Source organism: Somniosus microcephalus, chromosome 6 (assembly GCF_052327205.1).
Source record: "Somniosus microcephalus isolate GS21.2 chromosome 6, FLI_Smic_1.0, whole genome shotgun sequence".
Lineage (NCBI taxonomy): Eukaryota > Metazoa > Chordata > Chondrichthyes > Squaliformes > Somniosidae > Somniosus > Somniosus microcephalus.
The window spans coordinates 260059799-260083480 of NC_140992.1; the positions used below are offsets into that span (position 1 = coordinate 260059799).

The 23682-nt window shown below is 48.0% G+C and overlaps 1 protein-coding gene across 1 annotated transcript in view; it reads right to left on the reverse strand.

Moving 5' to 3' along the window:
• Positions 1 to 23682, reverse strand: part of dusp22a (dual specificity phosphatase 22a) — a 203937-nt gene that overhangs the window by 144198 nt on the left and 36057 nt on the right. The window lies entirely within an intron of this gene.

Here is a 23682-nt window from a genome sequence, read left to right on the forward strand (position 1 = left end):
CAGAAGGTTAGCGGCGGCGGTAGCGCCCCGTGCCACCAGCGATGACATCATCGCCGTGCGGAGCGCCCTGGCCGCAAACTTCCCTTGTACCCCCTGACCTATCGCCGCACGATATGTGCGACAGGATCAGGGGGCGGTTTGGCAGCGGCTCCTGCGCAAGTTAAAGGGCAGGTGTCGGGCGGCCATTTTTTTATTTTGGCCGACTGCCAGCCCCTGCCCCCTTTCGCTTTTGTATGCGGGGTGCCAGCCGCGATCGCTCAGCCCGAGTGCCGGGCTGTTTTCACGGCAGCCCCCCCGCTTCCCCGGTGGTCCGGCAGGGCCCCGGTGCACGTAGCACTAGGCCCCTCCCCTTCAATCAGGGGAGGAGGCCTGCAACGACACGGCAGCACGTAGCGCCGTGAAATTCAGTAGTAGCGTCCCACCTCCTGCTTGGGGTGCTACTACTGAATTTATGGCGGGGGGCGCTAACTTTTTGGGGTGCTAAAATTAGCGTTAGCGCCCCAAAATGGCCGCCACCCAATTTTTTCCCCCTTAACTATCCGCCTCCTGCTTTCCATACATGGGGTGGGGGGGTTATTTTATCCTAACTCGCTGGGCAGGAAACCCACGGGATCGAGCAGAACGGCGGTTTTACATCCCGCCCAAAATTACTCTCTGTTGACTTCAATGGCAAGGAACATCGGGCGGATATAAAACCAACGTTGCACCCGATCCTGGGTTAGGTTCCAATTGCCCCCATCTTTTTTTTTTTAAATGCTATGCTTTTCATTGTTGAGTCTGTCGCCTCTGTCAAGCTCCGTCAAGCTTGTGTAGTTAACGATCCCACTGCTTGGCACTAAAACCCAACCAGCTGCGACAAGTCCACGCCGTGAGTGGGATTCTATCATTTGCATATTATTCTATATATACCCTGCGTAGATGTAAAAATTAGGCATTTCTAGATCTTGTTTTACAATTAATAGTTACCACATGGCAGGACAGATAGTGATAGATTGTTTCCACTGGTCAGTGAGACACAAACGGGGAAGCACGGACTTAAGATGATCACAAAAAGAATTAAAAGGAGAGGGTAGAAAAACATTCTTGGCACGGAGGGAGGTTAGAGTGGAATTCACTGCCACAAACCATTGGTGAAGCAGAGTTCATACATCAATTCTTTTAAAAGGTAATTGGATATATGTTTGAAAAAGAGCAATATGGAAGGGTATAGAGGAGAGGGAAAGTGGAAGTAGACTAGGTGTCTCATGTGGAGAAACACACCGGCACAGACTAGATGGGCTGAATGGCCTGCTTCTGTGCTGTAACATTCTATGAAATCAATAAATAGGCAAAAAAAAATTTAAGTGAGTTAATACCGCCATTAAATAGAAAGAAAGACTTGCATTTCTATAGCGCCTTTCACGACCACCGGATGTCCCAAAGCGCTTTACAGCCAATGAAGTACTTTTTTTGAAGTGGAGTCACTGTTGTAATGTAGAAAACACGGCAGCCAATTTGCACACAGCAAGCTCCCACAAACAGCAATGTGATCATGACCAGATCATCTGGGTTTTTTTAGTGATGTTGTTTGAGGGATAAGTATTGGCCAGGACACCGAGGATAACTCCCCTGCTCTTCTTCAAATAGTGCCGTGGGATCTTTTACGTCCACCTGAGAGAGCAGACGGGGCTTCAGTTTAACGTCTCATCCGAAAGACGGCACCTCCGACAGTGCAGCACTCCCTCAGCACTGCACTAAGGTGTCAGCCTAGATTTTTGTGCTCAAGTCCCTGGAGTGGGACTTGACCCCATAACCTTCTGACTCAGGAGGCGAGAGTGCTGCCCACTGACAATAAAAATCAATGGGCAAAGGAACGTCCTACGAACACATTAAGCTGCTGATATCTCCAACAGCGATTTCTAACCCGTAAGGGATAATTCCTTCACACAATGCAAAAGCAAGATACTGCAGATACTGGAAATCTGAAATAAAAACAGAAAATGCTGGTAACACTCAGCAGGTCAGGCAGCATCTGTGGAGAGAGAAACAGAGTTAACGTTTCAGGTCGGTGACCTTTCATCAGAACTCCTTGCTCCCAGCAGGAGAGCTGCACTCGAAGGCAGTGTGGGGTGAGAGATAGGACGACAACAGTGCTAACCCTGAATTTCTGTGCCATGTTCCCTGTAGCAGTGTGGGATCGCCAAACCAACCAACCATCCATTCAGGCTCTACATGAACAGCAGATTTGCAGGCAAAATCTCCTCTGTATTGAAATAGTTAATGTATTTACAAAGAATACATTTACAATTTCACTACAAATAACAACTCGAGGAATTTCACTCGATAACATCTGCAATAAGTTAGACGAGCGGCGTTACTCATCACAGTTGCGATGTTTTACAATTTGAAACAGTGGGAAATTGGGAAATACCCATTGCATGAAAGCCAAGGTTGTGACTCCAGGGAGTCAGTTATTGAGTCAAAGGGAAAAGGCAGAGAGTATATTTTCTAATTTGACGTCAGTCCTTTGGTTTCAATGTATTAACAAAAGCTAATCCCAACTCTGTCTGGTGGTTAGTTTTACTGATTGTTTTAATTTTCTGCTTTCCAATCCTTTTATCACATCGAGTGCCTCAGAGTAAATTACAACATCTCCTGAGAGCACCTAATGAAATTTCCATTTATATTTAACAGCTGGCTGCACGTTAACCATTTAGATTAACTGGCAATAAATCACGCAGTGGGAATCAAAGCACTAATTGCCCCAAATTTACATCACTCACTGGAGCCAGCTCCTCCCCTGTATTTTAAACAGTAACAATGGCCCAGATTTTGCTGTAACAGGGCATAAGAACATAAGAAATAGGAGCAGGAGTCGGCCATATGGCCCCTCGAGCCTGCTCTGCCATTCAATAAGATCATGGCTGATCTTCTAGCACAGTTCCACATTCCCGCCCGATCCCCATATCCCTCGATTCCCCTAGAGTCCAAAAATCTATCGATCTCAGTCTTGAATATACTCAATGACTGAGCATCCACAGCCCTCTGGGGGAGAGAATTCCAAACATTCACAACCCTCGGAGTGAAGAAATTCCTCATCTCAGTCTTAAATGGTCGACCCCTCATTCTAGACTCTCCAGCCAGGGGGAAACAACCTCTCAGCATCTACCCTGTCAATCCTCTTCAGAATCTTATATGTTTCAATGAGATCACCTGGTAGGGTATCTAAAGGTGCCGGCCATTAGTTGGACTTACTCTTACATGTTTAGGTTTTTACATTTTGTGTGTGGCAAGTTGCTGAAAGTGCGAGCTGATAACGTCGCAGCGAGGGAAACCAGGCGTCTGGGACCTGAATGAATGGGGCAAGCACCAGTGTATCTTCTTAACCAGAGTGAAGGATTGCGAAATTAACAGCGCAAGGACTGAGAAGGATCTGTAAATTAGAGTGGGTGAATTCAATGTCAAATCAGGTACAGAAAGAATTAAAGAGAGGGAAAGAAGGATTGGGTTAAGAGAAAGGGACAAAGAGGCACAAAGTAAAAAAAATAAATTTATTTGACATTTTTTCAAAATCCCCAACAATTAATACCTGAAGGAATGAGACTCCACACTTGTAATAGTTCATTTTCAGTGCTAGAGAGGTTGATTAACACTTATTATGTCATTAAAAGGGTACTTAGACTAGAAATGACAAGACTTAACTTGCTGTAGCGAGTTTAGTTTGTATGTACACCGCAAATACAGCAACTTCACACCATTCAATGCATTTCAATGGTGACGTAGACAGTAAGATACCATTTTCAGAAAGCTAACGGCAGAACACGCAACTCGGACACCAACGTTTGACTTTGGGACACCAATATTTGAATTGAGCCACACATCTGCCCCTCGCCTGAACTTGTTAGACCATTTATGCATAAATAACAACCATTAGCCTCACCATTATTTTGACAGCAAATTCTGGTCCAATAACTCGTATTTCTATAGAGCTCCTCGCATGCAGTAAGATGTCTCACACTGCAGTGATACGCCATCAAGAGACTGAATGCATCTACTTTAAGGAACACCAAGTTCCTTCATTTATTATCCTGAAAACAAAATCAAGCAGTTTTAATATCTCCATAAGCCTCGATCCCCCTTCGAAGTAGACACCAGCTCCTTCTAAAGGTGCCAACTGACCCTGAATCGACACCCTTCTGTGCTATATGTACACGATCCAGTGGAGAAAAAAAAACGCTTTTCTGATCTCTAACCTTGCTCAAAGAAAGAACTTGCACTTACATAGCACCTTTCACGACCACCCGATGTCCCAAAGCGCTTTACAACCAATGAAGTACTTTTGAAGTGTAGTCACTGTTGTAATGCACGAAACACGGCAGCCAATTCACACACAGCGAGCTCCCGCAAACAGCAATGTGATAATGACCAGATAATCTGTTTTAGTGATTGAAGGATAAATATTGGCCAGGAGATTGGGGAGAACTCCCCTGCTATTCTTCGAAATAGTGCCACGGGATCTTTTACATTCACCTGAGAGAGGCAGACGGGGCCTCGTTTTAACGTCTCATCCGGAAAACAGCACCTCCAACAGAGCAGCACTCCCTCAGTATTGCACTGGACTGTCAGCCTAGATTTTTGTGCTCAAGTCTCTGGAGTGGTGAATTTTGAATTTGTGTCCAGTCGTCCCCTTTTGCTAAAGTACTCGGGGGAGAAATTCGGTATCGCCCCGTTTGGGGCACTACATTTTGAAAGCTGGAGAAATTAGCGCCAGGCGCTAATCATTCTCAGCTTTCGGTAAGTTCAGTGTTAGCGCTCCAGGAAGGAAGCGGCGCGCTAAACCAAGCAGGGGGTGTGGTAGAGGTGCAGCGCTGCGCAATGACCACTGCAGCGCTGCCGGGATCCGAGGGCTCCTTCCCTTCCTTAAAGGGAAGGGCCGTTGCTGCAGGCTCTGCGTCTGAACGATCTCCCTCGTCGCCGATGGCAGCCGGGATCCTCGACGATCAGCCCCAAGCACTTTAACAGAGTGCAGGACTGATCAATCGCACCATTTCAAAATGTTCAAAATGCACCCTAAAGGAAGGAAACACATTTCTACTGAAGACCAGCGGCATTACCTTTAATCAGCGCTCCCGAAGCGCCCGGCCTCCCGAACAACGCCTCCCGCAGCGGTCGGTGTTATCGGACAGCGATGCTGCAGGAGGCAGAACCGAATTTCGGGTCCAGGGCGCTACCAGGGCGCTGCGCAGCCGGATGACGTCACGATCTGTGGGCGCAGGAGAGCGTGGTGCTAAGGGTTACAGCCGCCGCAAACCGCCAGGTGAATTTCGCGGGCGCCGGTACGATCACCGCGCCCGGGCGGTAAGTCTTTATCACCCCGTTGTTGCCCCCCGGGAGGCGCTAAAAAGGTACCAAATTTCTCCCCCCCTCATTTTTTAAAAGCTCGTCTGTACCAAGACCCATATAACATGTCCCCTCAGTCTTCTTTTCTCCAGCAAAAATTAGTCACTTGAGCCTTTCTTCATAACTAAGATCCCTAAAGCCCAGTATTACCTGGTCACTCTTCTCTGAACCCTATCCCTTTTTGAGATAGTGTGACCAGAACGCCACAACATGCTTCAGAATCGACCTCATCATTGAACTACGATGTCAGCACAAGTTGTTCTGACTTGTAATCCAGTGGTCTCCAGATGCATCCCAGTATCCAATTTGCCTTATTAAATAAAGTACACACAGAATAAACACTTACTGCAAACGACGTTTTCGGACTGATGCACAATCTTTGAGAACAGCGCTATTTTTCAAACTCCAATACCCTTTACACAGGGTTGAATACGACAACAAGAACTTTAACACAGTAAAATATTCCCAGGCGCTTCACAGGAGCGATTATCAAACATAATCTGACACTGAGCCACATAATGACATATTAGGGCAGGTGACCAAGAGCTTCGTCAAAGAGGTAGGTTTTAAGTAGCGTCTTAAAAGGAGGAAAGAGAGGTTGGGAGGCGGAGAGGTTTAGGGAGGAACTTTCAGAGCTTAGGGCCGAGGCAGCTGAAGGCACAGCCAGCAAGGGTGGAACGATGAAAATTTGGAATGCTCAAGAGGCCAGAATTGGAGGAACGCAGAGATTTCAGTGGGTTGGTAGGGTTGAAGATGGTTACAGAGATAGGGAGGGGCGAGGCCGTGGAGGGATTTGAAAACAAGGTTGAACGTTTTTAAATCGAGGCGTTGCCAGACCAGGAACCAATGTAGGTCAGCCAGCACAGGGGTGATGGGTGAACGGCAACTACACATCAAACTAGGCAACAAGACTGCCCGCCAGAAACAACCGCAAATGATGAAAATTAGAATAGAAACAGAGAACGCTAGAAATACACAACAGGTCCATCAGCATCTGAAAAAAGAAAAGACTGATTGACGACTTTGTGCCCAAGACTGAACGCAGTGCTCCAGATGGGGTCTGACCAAGCCTCTGTACAACGGAGGCATCACTTCCTCACTTTTGAATTCCAACCCACTGGAGATGAAGGCCAACATTCCATTAGCCTTTTTCATTGCATTTTGTACCTGTGTACTAGCTTGTAATGATTTGTGTACATGGACACCCAAGTCCTTTGCTCCTCCACAGCTCCTAGTCTCTTACCAATTAAGAAAAAATTCCGAGTTGTCTTTCTCGGATCCAAAGTGGATGACCTCAGACTTCCCCACACTGAACTCCATCTGCCTTAGTTTTGCCCACTCGCTTAGTCTATGTCCCTTTATAACTTCCCGCTCCCATCCACGCAACTTACTGTGCCTCCTAACTTAGCACCATCTAAAAACGTAGATATAAAACTCTCTGGGGGAGAAATTGGGTGAGTAGCGCCACCTGTTAGCGCCTAAAGAGGCAGCCAGTGGCTGTAGCGCTACTGGCTGCGCCTCCCGTGATATTCAGCAGGGGCGCTAATGGTGGCGTTAGCCTGTTGCGCTGCGCCGCCACCGATGATGTCATCGGTGTGCGCAGCGCCCCATTCGCGCCCCGATCGCGACATTTGGTAGCGAACGCCGCTGTTGCGCCGTTCGCTACCCGCGCCCGGTTCACGGGGCCTTACTGCGCCGGCAGAGGCGCAAGTTAAGGTGGAGGTGTGGGGTGGCCGGTTTTTTCGGCGGCCGCCTGCCAGCACCTCCGTCCCTGGCCTCCAGATCCCCCCCCCCCCCCCCACCCCCGCAGCATTGCCAGCTGTTTCCCGAGAGCCCGGCACTTCTCCACGGTGCCGGGCTCTTTTGCCGGCACTCGCGATCGGGGCTCGCGCTGCTGCAGGCCCCTCCCCCTTAACAATGGGAGGAAGGCCTGCAGTACCGCAGCGTGCCGTGCCGCAGCGCCTGCGAAATTCACTTTCAGCGCCCTAAGAGGGACGCGGAGCGCCTCGAGCCGCGCCCCGTCTCCCTCTAGGGGCACTGAGGCTGAATACCTGACGATCGCTACTGCTCCGAACGCTGCGCAAAAATCTGCGCCCAGGCGAACTTGGCGCCAGTTTGGCGCCTCACCCCAATTTCTAGGCCCTAGTCTCTTAACAATTAAGAAAAAATTCCGATCTGTCTTTCTCGGATCCAAAGTGGATGACCTCACACTTCCCCACACTGAACTCCATCTGCCTTAGTTTTGCCCACTCACTTAGTCTATGTCCCTTTATAACTTCCCGCTCCCATCCACGCAACTTACTGTGCCTCCTAACTTAGCACCATCTAAAAACGTGGATATAAAACTCTCTATTCCTTCATCCAAGTCATTAATATCATAGAATCTTACAGCACAGAAGGAGGCCATTGTGCCTGTTTCAGTTCATTGAAAGAGCTATCCAATTAGTCCCACTACACCGTTCTCTCTATACATCGTGAAAAGTGGAGGTCCCTGTACAGATCCCTGGGGAACACACTTGTCACATCCTGCCAATCAGAGAATGAAGTCTTTATCCCTTGATCATAAGGTTACCTCCAATTCTGTGCGCTCTCATTTTTGCTAATAATCTCTTATTAAATCCCATCTGGAAGTCCATATAGACTACACCCATAGACCGCCATACTACTGACCTTAAAAAATTTACTAGATTACTCAGAAATGACCTACCCTTCACAAAGCCATTATCAAGGCCATTACAAATGCAAACCAAGCACTAGGGTTTATTTCTAGAGGGATAGAATTGAAAAGTAGGGAAGTTATATTAAACCTGTATCGAACCTTGATTAGACCACACTTGGAGTACTGCGTACAATTCTGGTCGCCATATCATAAAAAGGATATAGAAGCACTGGAGAGGGTGCAGAGAAGATTTACAAGGATGATACCAGAAATGCGAGGGTGTACATATCAGGAAAGGATGAACAGGCTGGGTCTCTTTTCTCTTGAAAAAAGAAGGCTGGGGGGTGACCTAATAGAAGTCTTTAAAATTATGAAAGGTTTTGATAGAGTGGATACAGATAGAATGGGGAAGAGCATAACTAGAGGCCATCAATATAAGATAGTCACCAAGAAATCCAATAGGGAATTCAGAAGAAACTTCGTTACCCAAAGAGTGGTGAGAATGTGGAACTCGCTACCACAGGGAGTGGTTGAAGCGAATAGTATAGATGCGTTTAAGGGGAGGCTGGACAAGCATATGAGGGAGAAGGGAATCGAGGGTTACGCTGATAGATTTAGATGAGGAAAGACTGGAGGAGGCTCGAGTGGAGCATAAACGCCGGCATGGACTGGTTGGGCCGAATGGCCTGTTTCTGTGCTGTATATCCGATGTAATCCTGTGTAAAATCCATGCTGACTCTCTTCAATCAACTGATACTTGTCCAAGCGGTCAGTCACTCTGCCTCTGATGAACAATTGCAATAACCTTCCCACAATTGATTAAATCGACAGGTCTGTACTTACCTCATTTCTCTCTCCTTCCGTTCTTAAAGAATGGCGTGACATTTGAAACATTCCAATCCAAAGGCAAACATCTTGAATCGAGAGAGCTTTGGAAAATTAAGAACTTGTTGCTGGATTTGCACATTAAACTCAAATTAAACTTGCGCAGAAAGTTAGGGCTCGTGCTTAACATAAGTACCCTTTTAGCGACATGATAATTGTTATTGCCAACAAAGGCAGACGTCGACGACAAAGTCCAACACCGCCTTCAGTGTGCCAGTGCAGCCTTCGGTCGCCTGAAGAAGAGTGTGTTTGAAGACCAGGACCTCAAACCCGGCACTAAGCTCATGGTCTACAGAGCAGCAGTGATACCCGCCCTGCTGTATGCCTCAGAGACATGGACCATGTACAGCAGGCACCTCGAAGCACTGGAGAAGTACCACCAACGCTGCCTCCGCAAGATCCTGCAAATCCATTGGCAGGATAGGCACACCAACATCAGTGTTCTTGCTCAGGCCAACATCCCCAGCATCGAAGCTTTGACCACGCTCAATCAGCTCCGATGGACGGTCACATTTATACTCCGAGATCCCTTTGCTCCTCTACCCCACCTAGACTCGCACCCTCCGAGTGATAAGTGATGATAGCAAAATACTGCGGATGTTGGAAATCCGAAATAACAACAGAAAATGCTGGAAAAACTCAGCAGGTCAGGCAACATCCGTGGACAGAAATTTGAGTTGACATTTCGGGTCGAACCCTTCTTCAAAACTGGAAAGAAAAGATAGATCGGAGGCAGGGCTGCGATCGGACAAAAGAATAAAAGAAACAAAAGAAGTAAAAAAGAGACAATAAAAGGTATTAGAAGCTAGACGAGATGGTAATAGGCTGAGATTGGGTGTAAAGTGTACTGGCAGGGCAAGGGATAGTAATAAGTGACCTCCCTATTCTTCCTATCAAAATATAATACCTCACAGTTATCTGTGTTGAACTTCATTTGCCAATTATATGCCCATTCTGCAAGTTTATTAATGCCCTCCTGTGATTTGTTGAAGTCCTCCTCAGCATGTTGGATGGCATTTTTGGTGACAAGTCCTGCCCTACAGCAAGTGCAGGATATTCATCTAAATCACTCAACAAACTTTGGTTAGTAGTTGCTATGGCAACATTCAACATGAGAGTATCACCAAACAACAACTTAGTATGTTAAAGCAGGAAGGCCATCCGGGCATATAAGCTCACTGAGTTTGTGGATGAAATGTGCAAGGGGAACAGAAGTGATGGAGTAAACACATCACATCAATTATATCAGCGTCAAAAGCAATTAAATAACTTATGAGTGGATCTCCCACAATGTTGCACAGAATTGGAGGATATATAGAATAGAATTACATAGAATTTTACAGCCCAATGGATCCACACCAGTGTTTATGCTCCACACGAGCCTCCTCCCACCTTACTTCATCTCACCTTATGTTTCACCTCATTTAGTCTCATTGTCACTCATCGGTATCAGATTTTGTCTGATAACGCTACTGTGGGGCGTTTTACTCCATTAAAGGCGCTACGTAAATACAAGTTTTTGTAGTTATTCTTCTTCTTCATCTCCCTTAAAGACAAGTTGTTGTTGTTGTTGTTGTGGGTCCACCAATTGAGCACCCTCCAATACCTCATCCAAATGCCCATTATTTACGTGCGAGCCTGCAGAGGGAGGGTCAGTAGGCTTCCCAACTTCCAAACCTGCGCACTTCCAGCAGGGAGTCACTGGTTAGTGATCAGGAGTACGGACTCCTGCTTACTGTACACTCCCCAACCCTCAACCAATTCGAACAATCCTACCACATAACTCTTTCTGTTTGGGTTATCCTCAGGGCATCTCTTGAGCTGTGTACTGGATGAAAGGAGGGGCCATAAGGGTGTCCAGGAGTAAATTCCCTTTCAAGTTTCCCTCCCTGTAATTAACCTGCCACTTCAGGCCTGTATAATAATAATAAATGAAAGGCTTTACGGTAAGCTATTACCCTCTGCACTCTTAACTGCCTTAACCCTATAACAACCTAGATATCAGCGGCTGTAACAGATTAAATTAGTGTGGGAGGTTTAGGTCTCTGCAGAACCTGCCTAAAAGCTGCTGCAAAAATGAAGGTGACTTAATACAGTAACACGATACCACAGCGACCCCTGTGGCAAAGAGGTAGGACTGCAACTTATTATTATGCTGCAAAGGTAATAGCCTGGAATTTACAATCAGCAAAGGCGCCCGCCGCTCGCCCCAAAGAAAGCTGGCCCACAGAGATCTCGCGATGCGGCGAGAAGTTTGCCTTTTTTTGATGTTCAGGTGGTTTCAGCGTTCTGTAGTGGGGATTCCCTAGTGCGATGCTGCAATGACGTCAACAAGCTGCCTATGCAGCCAATCACATTGCAGAATTCTCACATACAGGAAATGAGAAGCTGCTTTTATCCGGACTGTTTAAAAACGTTACAGAGAGCAATACAAAGGTTGGGACTCTCACATGAAATATCATGAACAAACTTTAATAAGTGTTTTTTTAATTGTAATTTTTATCATAATGGAGACATTTGACACTCCACAAATATAAAAATTAAGTTTTTCAGGGCCATAATGTTTGTTTAGCAGTCAATACGCTATTAAACCCCCAGCTACACCTAATCCAACAAGGCATAACATTTAATGGTGTATTTAACAGTGATATTACTGCGGAAAAGCCCAAGTTTTCATCAGTTTCCTTGATTACACTGTTTACCAGCTTGGGGTGGGTGGGGGTTCCACAGCGCAGCCAGTGTTGGAGCAGTGAATGACTGACCGCAACTTCAGAATTTCCGCATTTAGAAGCACATGTGCTACATCCTGAAGTTGCAGTCAGTTTCAGAGGGGTAATGACGGTGAACGCTGATAGTTTGCCGTTATTACCCACCACACATTCCGGGCCACTGGGCCAGATTTTGCTGTGGCAGGGCGTCTAATGGCGTCTGCCATTAGTTAGAATTGTCCTTGCACGTTTAAATTTTAAGATTTATTGTGAAATTTATGACCGAGAAGGAAGTGTAAATTAGAGTGCGTGAATTCAATGTCAAATCAGGTACAGGAAGAGGGAAAGAAAGAGTAGATTAAGAGAGAGAGAGAAAAATGAGACAGAAAGGAAAAAATTTTTAAATGACATTTTTTACATCTCCAACAACAATGAATACCTGAAGGAATGAGACTCCACACTTGTAATAGTTGATTTTCAGGGCCAGAGAGGTTGACTGGCAGTAATTAACACTTATCACGTCATTAAAAGGGTACTTAGACTGAAATGGACAAGACTTAACTTTCTGTGGTGAGTTTAGTTCATAGCAACTGCGCAAATACAGCAACTTCGTGAATTCAATACATTTCAATGGTGAGGCAGACAGCGAGATGCCGTTTTCACAAAGCTAACGGCGGAGCGGCACAACTCGGACAACAATTTTTTGATATTTGAGTTTAACCGTGCACCTGCTCCTTGCCTAAAGTTGCTGTACCATTGGCGCATCAATATCGGCGAGCGCCATTCTCCTCACCGTTACTTTGACAGTAAATTCTGGCCCAATAGAGATAAGTATAGGGGGGAGCAGCCATTTGGCCCATCTCGCTCATTCCTCCATTGAAACCTATAGTTTCTCCGCCCTCTCCCTCCACCTTCATTGTAGCATCTAACACTGTCCTGCAGTACACTTGGGATGATGTTCTGCAAGATTTCTGTTCAAGGCAATTGCCAGAAAGCAAGTGAAAAAGAAATAACACTTACAGAAATGTCTTTGCAAATCTATGAATAACAATGGTCATTGTAGAATCTGTAGATTCCCAGAATGGAGCACTGGGATCACCTGGAGTGAGCCATCAAAGAGGGTTTACTCAAATCTAGGATTCCCAGCTCCCGCCTGCTATCAAAAACAAAATCTAACATATAACATCTAATATATATATAGAAGGCTATGTTGATGGCGTTAGATGAAGAAAGACTTGCATTTATATAGCACCTTTCACGACCTCAGGACATCCCAAAGCGCTTTAAAGCCAATTAAGAACTTTTTGAAGTGTAGTCACTGTTGTAATGTAGGAAATGCAGAAGCCAATTTGCGCACAGCAAGCTCCCACAAACAATGTGATAATGACCAGATAATCTTGTTTTTTTTAGTAATGTTGATTGAGGGATAAATATTGGCCAGAACAACAGGGATAAATCCCCTGCTCTTCTTCAAAATAGCACATGGGGATCATTTACGTCCACCTGAGAGGGCAGACGGGGCCTCGGTTTAACGTCTCATCCGAAAGACGGCACCTCAGACAGTGCAGCACTCCCCCAACACTGCACTGGAGTGTCAGCCTAGATTCTTGTGCTCAAGTCTCTGGAGCGAGACTTGAACCCACAACCTTCATGACTCAGAGGTGAGAGTGCTACCAGCTGAGCCACAGATCAGGGGTGGGAGGAGGCTCGTGTGGAGCATAAACACCAGCATGTACCTGTTGGGCTGAATGGCCTGTTTCTGTGCCTTAAATGCTTTGTAATACTTGCGAATATATTAATAAAATAGCACTGGAACCTTTCAACTGAGGTGCTACTTTGCGAACTGACGCAGTGAAATCACGCTATAACAACAAGTTGCATTTATTTAGCACCTTTAACATAGTAACACCCACGACGCTTCCACAGGTGAGTTGTTACAGAGATCAATTTGGCCTGTAGACCTAATGGTCACTGTGACTGGCGAATCAATGTATCGGAAGGCTGCAATCTCTGATGTGCGCTGCTAGTCCCATGCTCCCCAACGAGTCCTGCGTTACTGAGCAGCGCTGCTCGACACCCACAGACACTTTACATAACTGCTCGGCCTCTCCTCTCCTCTCCGCTGCTTAGAATAAAGTGCTATAAAGAAAATGTTTGCGTTTTTATTATGCTACAGTATGAACTGATATTCACTACAAAAACAAGATTATTCAGTTAATATTTTGTTTTTTAAACTGAAGAAACGCCACTCTTCTGAATCATGCGTAGCCTTAATCCGCTGAGAGAAGGCTTGCGATTGGGGAGAGGGCTCTCACTGTGCAGGATACATCTTAAGCCAGGAGAGCAGGTCCTGCTGACTGAAGATGGCAGAGCACCTCGAAACTCGGCTGAATGATGCATACGCTTTGTACCACTGCCCCCTGGTGTTTACTCGCTGTAATATACTGGCAGTGCTTCGAAGTGGTTTTGTTCAATCTGGTTTTGATCGATAGAAATGATGTAACATTCCTACATTTAATAAAAAAACTGTTTGTAAAGTAAGAGATCATTTCATTCACAGCCCTGTGAATATTTCCTTGAACCACAGTATTCTCAAAGTAAATTAATGTGTAATACTTCAGTTAACAACTGAACGGTGCATTACCCTTTACCTAAAACGCTGTGGATAAAACCTTGGTGAAAGACACGATAGAATCCACTGGTGCCATGGCACAGTGTGTCCAGGTACCGCCAGGGCACAGCGTGTCCAGGTACCGCCAGGGCACAGCGTGTCCAGGTACCGCCAGGGCACAGCGTGTCCAGGTACCGCCAGGGCACAGCGTGTCCAGGTACCGCCAGGGCACAGCGTGTCCAGGTACCGCCAGGGCACAGCGTGTCCAGGTACTGCCAGGGCACAGCGTGTCCAGGTACCACCAGGGCACAGTGTGTCCATGTACCGCCAGGGCACAGCGTGTCCATGTACCGCCAGGGCACCGTGTATCCAAGTACCGCCAGGGCACCGTGTGTCCAGGTACCGCCATGGCACAGCGCGTTCAGGTACCGCCATGGCTTTGTTGGCTGTAAAGCGTTTTAGGACATCCTGAGGTTGTGAAAGGCGCTGTAAAAATACAAGTTACATTGGATTACATCGGATATACGGCACAGAAACAGGCCATTCAGCCCAACCAGTCCATGCCGGAGTTTATGCTCCACTCGAGCCTCCTCCCGTCTTTCCTCATCTAACTCTATCAGCATAACCCTCTATTCCCTTCTCCCTCATATGCTTGTCCAGCCTCCCCTTAAATGCATCAATACTATTCGCTTCAACCACTCCCTGTGGTAGCGAGTTCCACATTCTCACCACTCTCTGGGTAAAGAAATTTCTTCTGAATTCCCTATTGGATTTCTTGGTGACTATCTTATATTGATGGCCTCTAGTTATGCTCTTCCCCACAAGTGGAAACATTCTCCCTGTATCCACTCTATCAACACCTTTCATAATTTTAAAGACCTCTATTAGGTCACCCCTCAGCCTTCTCTTTTCAAGAGAAAAGAGATCCTTTCCTGATAAGTCGTAGATAGATAGTTCTTCCTTTCCCGGACGTGTCTGCCTGACTCACTCATGTAAGTCCAGGAGGATGAGGGGAGAAAAACCAGGAAAACATCAAAACGTACAAGTTTCTGTGTCACTTTTTGTTTTTTAACAGTCAGTCATTTCCTCCAATTGTGTGCTGTACCTATTCATCCAAATTCATGAATGTTAACAATGTGAAAGCAGGACCCCATCACTTGAACACAGCGCAAGCTGTCCACATCATTCTCACTGACCTCAGAACCTGCCCGCGAGGAATTAACCTCGAAACAATCTCAAGGGGGCCCGGCAATTAGACCTCCTGGACCCAGCGGGAGACGTCACATTACACACTGTCACAGCTCCGCAGCAGAAGGCATCATTTGTTAAATGCTATAACGCTCCGATTCTGATAACAGAGCAGCCTCCAACTTACTGTGAGTGCACAAAGTCCACCAGCATTTTCAACACCGCCCGAGATCCACTAGCATTTTGTGAAAACTCTACTCCAGTGGATGGAATCATAGTTCTGCCAGTTCCATACAGATGGCGCAGCGTGGGGTGTACAACAAGGGCGGTCATTGCCCGGGTAAAATGGTTCGTAGGTTAGTGTACACGGTTTATAAATCGGAAATGTCCAAACTGCGTCAGCAACTGTCTGTGTAGAAAAACTATTTCAGCCCTTGCATTCAAATTCATGAATATCGACTTAATGTGAAAATAGGATTGCAACTGACCGACCACAGCATGTATCGCAGCTTTTACAACACAGACCTTCCCAGACAGCCAACATTAGTGGTTCTGACACACAGGTTCGGAGCAGGCTGCCCCTGACTCAAACCACACGGTATCCCTTTGGTACAATGTTGAGAATTACACCTCAAAAAAAAAAAATCACTCGCAAAGTTCAGACAACCAACATCACTAAAAAAAACAGATTATCTGGTCATTATCACATTGCTGTTTGTGGGAGCTTGCTGTGCGCAAATTGGCTGCCTTGTTTCCCATATTACAACAGTGACTACACTTCAAAAGTACTTCATTGGCTGTGAAGTGCTTTGGGACGTCCTGGGGTTGTGAAAGACGCTATAGAAATGCAAGTCTTTCTCCCCGTTATCGCAACATCCTTCTTTTCGAAGCAGTGAGAAGCTAGTCCCGGTCTTTGTCGACAAAATGAACATATGACGAGAAACAAAAAAATAGTGCAAGAAGTCATTCCCCTGCTGTAGAAATGGCTGCTGAAACTCTCCACACACGTCAGGCTCAGAAACTCCTCACTTCAGTGTGTCTCGGCTGATCCTGACCAGAGCTGTGCCTTGTGATTCAGTCCGACTTACCCCACGTGCTCCGCCAGGGTAAAAGCCTGAATCTCAGAGCTGCCGCACCATTGCCCTCATTATTTTTTTTTTTAATTCGTTCCTGGGATGTGGGCGTCGCTGGCAAGGCCAGCATTTATTGCCCATCCCTAGTTGCCTTTGAGAAGGTGGTGGTGAGCTGCCTTCTTGAACCGCTGCAGTCCATGTGGTGAAGGTACTCCCACAGTGCTGTTAGGGAGAGCGCTTCAGGATTTTGACCCAGCGACGATGAAGGAACGGCGATATATTTCCAAGTCAGGATGGTGTGTGACTTGGAGGGGAACTTGAAGGTGATGGTGCTCCCATGCACCTGCTGCCCTTGTCCTTCTAGGTGGTAGAGGTCGCGGGTTTGGGAGGTGCTGCCGAAGAAGCCTTGGCGAGTTGCTGCAGTGCATCTTGTAGATGGTACACACTGCAGCCACGGTACGCCGGTGGTGGAGGGAGTGAATGTTTAAGGTGGTGGATGGGGTGCCAATCAAGCGGGCTGCTTTGTCCTGGATGGTGTCGAGCTTCTTGAGTGTTGTTGGAGCTGCACTCATCCAGGCAAGTGGAGAGAATTCCATCACACTCCTGACTTGTGCCTTGTAGATGGTGGAAAGGCTTTGGGGAGTCAGGAGGCGAGACACTCGCCGCAGAATACCTAGCCTCTGACCTGCTAATGAGATCACGGGACTCGTTGGACAGATCGCAGAAAGGGCCAAAAAGCACGAGGAAAGTCGGGCCGGGGGGGGCGGGGGGAATCAATCTCCGGGCGGAAAACCAGTGTAACCAATTTCCTCTCGCCCCATTTTGCTACCACACAAAAAGTTGCTTGCCCCGATTATGTGCTCAAATTACATTGAAAACTACACGGATATTCTAGACTAGGAACTTTACTGGGGTAAGGGGTAGTCATTGTAAAGACCGGAATTCCTCAGTACAGTGAAACTCGCTTCATGCTGGATGCCAATTTTAAGTCGGGAACAAAATCGCCAGCCAATGCCTGCTTGTGCAGTCTATAGAATTTCCCCGATTTTATATTATAAATGGGGCCCATTTAACTCTCACAAAACGTTATAGAACTCGAGGAAACCGCAACTAGCCTGAATCTATGACTCAAACATATCTAACCCTCGTTGTGAACGTCTATTTGGCAACTCGTATCCAATTACTTTTATGAATAGCCCCACATATTACCTTAGCACGTCACCATTACTGACCCTGGACCTAAAGCATAAATCACCTGCTTTGCAGCACATCTAGAATCAATCTCTTTCTCTTTCGCGCTCACACATATGTCTTTATTTCAGGTTCTTGCGGTATCTCGAACGTTCCATTGCTCATAATAAATCCAACCGGCTTTCCATTTCTAGGCATTTCATTTCAAGGTCCGTTTCCAACTTTAAAAAGTGAGTTTGGCCAATACTAGCAAAAAAAAATTTTAAATAAAAAGAATCAAACCATTTCAAGAAATTGATCGACTTTGATTCTTTTTTAATAACTTCTTTGAGAAGTTACGGAACCCAGCAGTGCAAGAGAGCTGTATTAATGTGTACATTTGAAATGGCAGAGGCCAAAGCCAAATGACTGGCGCTGCTCATTGATCCGATTACTTTGCACTGTCAGATTTAACCGTTAGTCTCAAATGTCATTGGGGGAAACTGCTTTTGAACTTGGTGGCCTCAAAACCAGGAGCTTGCAAATTTTCATCTCCAAAATAAAATGGCTGCCTTCCTATTTTTATACTTTTGACACTTTAAAGTGCGGCAGCCACTCTCAAAGCCCACATACGCTTTTTTCCCCAAAGTGGTTCTGGTGGTGATTCTCCCTCCCCCTTAAAACTATTTTTCTAGGTACACTTAATACCGTACCATTGCCTGGCAAGTTGAGTATGAAAATAAGGAGGGCACAAAGATAAGAGGGGGAAGAGAGGGGGGGGGAGAGAGAGAGAGGGGGAAGAGAGAGAGGGGGGGGAGAGAGAGGGGGAGAGAGAGGGGAGAGAGAGAGAGGGGGAAGAGAGAGGGGGAAGAGAGAGAGGGGGGAGAGAGAGGGGGAGAGAGAGAGGGGGAGAGAGAGAGGGGGAGAGAGAGGGGGAGAGAGAGGGGGAGAGAGAGGGAGAGAGAGGGAGAGAGAGGGGGGAGAGAGAGAGAGAGGGGGGAGAGAGAGAGGGGGAAGAGAGAGAGGGGGGGAGAGAGAGGGAGAGGGGGGAGAGAGAGAGAGAGGGGGGAAGAGAGAGAGGGGGAGAGAGAGAGAGGGGGAAGAGAGAGCGAGGGGGAAGAGAGAGGGGGAAGAGAGAGGGGGGAAGAGAGAGAGAGAGGGGGAAGAGAGAGAGAGGGGGGAAGAGAGAGGGGGGAAGAGAGGGGGGGAAGAGAGGGGGGGAAGAGAGAGAGAGGGGGAGAAGAGAGAGGGGGAAGAGAGAGAGGGGGGAAGAGAGAGAGGGAAGAGAGAGAGGGGGAAGAGAGAGAGGGGGAAGAGAGAGAGGGGACAGAGAGAGAGAGGGGGAAGAGAGAGGGGGGGAGAAAAGAGAGGGGGGAGAAGAGAGAGGGGGAAGAGAGAGGGGAGAAGAGAGAGAGGGGGGAGAAGAGAGAGAGGGGGAAGAGAGAGAGAGGGGGAAGAGAGAGAGAGGGGGAAGAGAGAGAGAGGGGGGGAGGAGAGAGGGGGGAAGAGAGAGGGGGGGAAGAGAGAGGGGGGAAGAGAGAGGGGGGGAAGAGAGAGAGAGGGGGAGAAGAGAGAGAGGGGGGGAAGAGAGAGAGTGAAGAGAGAGAGGGGGAAGAGAGAGGGGACAGAGAGAGAGAGGGGGAAGAGAGAGAGTGGGGGAGAAAAGAGAGGGGGGAGAAGAGAGAGAGAGGGGGAAGAGAGAGAGAGGGGGAAGAGAGAGGGGGAAGAGAGGGGGGAAGAGAGAGGGGGGAAGAGAGGGGGGGAAGAGAGAGGGGGGAAGAGAGAGGGGGGGAAGAGAGAGAGAGGGGGAAGAGAGAGAGGGGGGAAGAGAGGGGGGGGAAGAGAGAGGGGGGAAGAGAGAGGGGGGAAGAGAGAGAGGGGGGGAAGAGAGAGAGAGGGGGAAGAGAGAGGGGGGAAGAGAGAGGGGGAAGAGAGAGGGGGGAAGAGAGAGGGGGGGAAGAGAGAGGGGGGGAAGAGAGAGGGGGGGAAGAGAGAGGGGGGAAGAGAGGGAGGAAGAGAGAGGGGGGAAGAGAGGGGGGGAAGAGAGAGGGGGGAAGAGAGAGGGGGAAGAGAGAGGGGGAAGAGAGAGGGGGGAAGAGAGAGGGGGGAAGAGAGAGAGAGGGGGGAAGAGAGAGGGGGGAAGAGAGAGGGGGAAGAGAGAGGGGGAAGAGAGAGGGGGGAAGAGAGAGGGGGGAAGAGAGAGGGGGGAAGAGAGGGGGAGAAGAGAGAGGGGGAAGAGAGAGAGGGGGGAATAGAGAGAGGGAAGAGAGAGAGGGGGGAAGAGAGAGAGGGGACAGAGAGAGGGGGAAGAGAGGGGGGGAGAAAAGAGAGGGGGGGAGAAGAGAGAGGGGGAAGAGAGAGAGAGGGGAAGAGAGAGAGAGGGGGAAGAGAGAGGTGGGGAAGAGAGAGGGGGAAGAGAGGGGGGAAGAGAGGGGGGAAGAGAGAGGGGGGAAGAGAGGAGGGAAGAGAGGGGGGAAGAGAGAGGGGGGAAGAGAGAGGGGGGAAGAGAGAGGGGGGAAGAGAGAGGGGGAAGAGAGAGGGGGAAGAGAGAGGGGGAGAGAGAGGGGGAAGAGAGAGGGGGGGAAGAGAGAGAGAGGGGGGAAGAGAGAGGGGGAAGAGAGAGAGAGGGGGGAAGAGAGAGGGGGAAGAGAGAGGGGGGAAGAGAGAGGGGGGAAGAGAGAGGGGGAAGAGAGAGGGGGAAGAGAGAGGGGGAAGAGAGAGGGGGGAAGAGAGGGGGAGAAGAGAGAGGGGGAAGAGAGAGAGGGGGGAATAGAGAGAGGGAAGAGAGAGAGGGGGGAAGAGAGAGAGGGGACAGAGAGAGGGGGAAAGAGAGAGAGGGGACAGAGAGAGGGGGAAGAGAGGGAGAGGGGGAGAAAAGAGAGGGGGGAGAAGGGAGAGGGGGAGAAAAGAGAGGGGGGAGAAGAGAGAGGGGGAAGAGAGAGAGGGGGAAAGAGAGAGAGAGGGGAAGAGAGAGAGGGGGGAAGAGAGAGAGAGGGAAGAGAGAGAGAGGGGGAAGAGAGAGAGGGGGAAGAGAGAGAGGGGAAGAGAGAGATAGGGGAAGAGAGAGGTGGGGAAGAGAGAGGAGGGGAAGAGAGAGAGGGGGAAGAGAGAGAGGAGGGGAAGAGAGAGAGGGGGAAGAGAGAGAGGGGGGAAGAGAGAGAGGGGGGAGAAGAGAGGGGGAAGAGAGAGGGGGAAGAGAGAGAGGGGGAAGAGAGGGAGGGGGAAGAGAGAGAGAGAGGGGGAAGAGAGAGAGGGGGAAGAGAGAGGGGGAAGAGAGAGAGGGGGGAAGAGAGAGGGGGGGAAGAAAGAGAGGGGGGAAGAGAGAGGGTGGAAGAGAGAGGGGGGAAGCGAGAGAGGGGGGGAAGAGAGAGGGGGGGGAAGAGAGAGACAGGTGGGGGAGAAAGGCAGGGCAGCGAGAAAGCAGGCAGGAGAGGGAAACACTATCATCTCATAATTCACTTCAAAGTATCAAGGCCAAACATTGTCTATGACAATCTGTGCCTGCTTACTTCCAAATAAACCTATTACGATTTTGCTATGTGTTACATTGTACAATCTAATCCAATTCAGATCTCTTGATCTAAACTCAATTTAGTCACCCTAACGCCTGCTCTGAAGCATGATGTTGTTCACTGGACAGTGTCAGACCACCCACCTGAGATGCCCTCTGGTGTGTCAAGACAGGATGGGAAAATGGTGTAGACAGGGTCCTAATCGAAGTGTTTACACCAGCTTGATTCGAATCAGTTTGCTTCTGGGTTTGCTTTTGACCAGTATCAGGAAGTGAGAGGTTTGGCTCCAATCAAACATTGCCGCAAATTAATTTGCACCCTTTGTGTCGTCCAGTTGATTCAAAACAGCTGCATGTTCGAAAACAACAGACAGGGCTTTATAAACCTAAAACCTAAAACCAGGGGGGTTTTCAGCCAACGTGCAATACATCACCAGTAATTCTACACTGGGATGGTAAGCTGTGCCTTATAGACCGGCTCAAGAATCCCATACTGTAAAGAAATGGCAGCTGTACTGGAGTTCGGCTTCCTTCAGTAATTGGGAAGCCTGGGGCCAAATTAGCGCCACCTACATATCTTAGCTAAACGTGTTTGTATGCTAGAAACTTTAAAATAGTAGGGCTATGGGGAAAGAGCAGGGGAGTGGGACTAATTGGACAGCTCTTTCAAAGAGCCAGCACTGGCGGTGTAGTGGCGCTTCGTAATTTCCAAACATGCAGCCACTGAGCTTTGAGGCTTTTAACAACGAGTAGACGCGTGTCGAAATAAAACGTTCCAAAACGTAACTTTGTCTTTAAACTGTTTACTGTAACGCCTTACAAACAGAATTACAAAGCAAAACACGTTTAAACGAACACGGTCAAAAACTGTATTGCTCCAGCCATCAAAGCCTTTACCTTCTCTCTAGCCTCGTGGAGCTTGAACTGTAAAATGGCTGGATACCATGTGACAAGCTTAAGGACTGTACCATTGTAGCAAGAATAAAGGGGGTGTCTCAGACTATACTACTGGAACAAGAAAATAGGGGGTTTCTCAATACAATAAGTCAGTCAGGTAAATTATCTGTATTATACTATTTAACCAATATTTTAAAGTATTTTCTTTCTTAAACTTTCATGACTCTTACAGGCAGGATGGGCCGAATGGCCTCCTTCTGTGCTGTATCATTCTAATGATTCTATAAACTTTTACGAGTGCCCTTACAGCACAGACAATAATGGAATTTCTGACTAATATGAACAGTTAAAAGGAGCATTCCTTGAAGGTGCCATGAATGGTGGGATATGGGTTTGTGGCTACTTCCATCACACAGTAAGTTTCCCCCATGGCGGTCTTGTTCACAAGGGAAGGCAGAGAGCGGACACCATCCGTTCACCCCGAGGAGGGGAGAAATAAACAACTGGTAATCCTGAGCTGTTCTCACATACCTGCCAATGGCAGTGATGAAGGGACACTGGCAGAGCCCAGCTGGATGAGGGGATGTGCTACGGTGAGATTTTAGTTTAAAAGAGGGACAACAGAAGAAAATAATTTACAAAAAAAAGAGGCATTTCTTCCCGGATCTTAATCCAGGTTCCATTTTGTAAACTATTCCCATCGGTTTCTGAAAATTTCCACGTTGAGAGTTGGTGCCAGTTTATTTTAAGAGTCGGAAAGAGCCATTGATCCTGGACAGATGCCATGATACCCTCCATCCATGCTCTTTATATTCTCACTGAAAGCTGAATGTTCCGACACACACTCGATCCTATTTCCTCCCACTCCACCCCAAACTTATTGCTCATCTACCCTCACTGGCCACCTCCTTTTCAAATCTGTCAGCTATCACTTTATAATTGACCACCGGCTCCATGATTTCGTTCATCGAGTGGAGAAGACATACAGGCTGGGATGAGATGAATTAGCTGTGATGAATTCATCCGGGATGAATTCGCGGGTTGCAACTGGGGAAGCTAGGGATACTACAGCTGGGTTGGGTTCACATATGAAGAATGGGCAGGCTGGAAGGCTGCAGTGTCCATGGAACTGAACCCCAGCACAAGTCGCACAAAGCAAATTGGGACACCGGGGGGGTGGGGGGTGGGGGGGGAAGCACCTGGTGCAACAGAAACTTGGGGCAGGATTTTCATTGGGCCGTGGAGTCGGGATTGGAGGGGGGGGTTAAAATCCCGAAAATCGGGGGTCCCGACCCCTTCCCACACCCAAACCCGCCTCCATGCCAGTTTCAAAGGAGGCGGGTACCTGCCCCGCACTGGGACCCGCCTCCCGAGGCAGGAAGAGGATTAGTGCCAATTAACTGCCTGTTAACAGGTAGTTAACAGGCAGTTTTTAGTCTAATCCCTATTTTTGATGTTGAAGTGTGGGATTCCCGACGGCTCCAAACCACGCCAAGTTAGAGGAGTCGGGCCGTCGGGTTGAAGGGCTTGGAGGGGTCGAGGTGTCGGTGTTCAGGTGAGTGATGTGTGCATGAGTGCAAAGGTAAGTGTGTTTGGTGTGT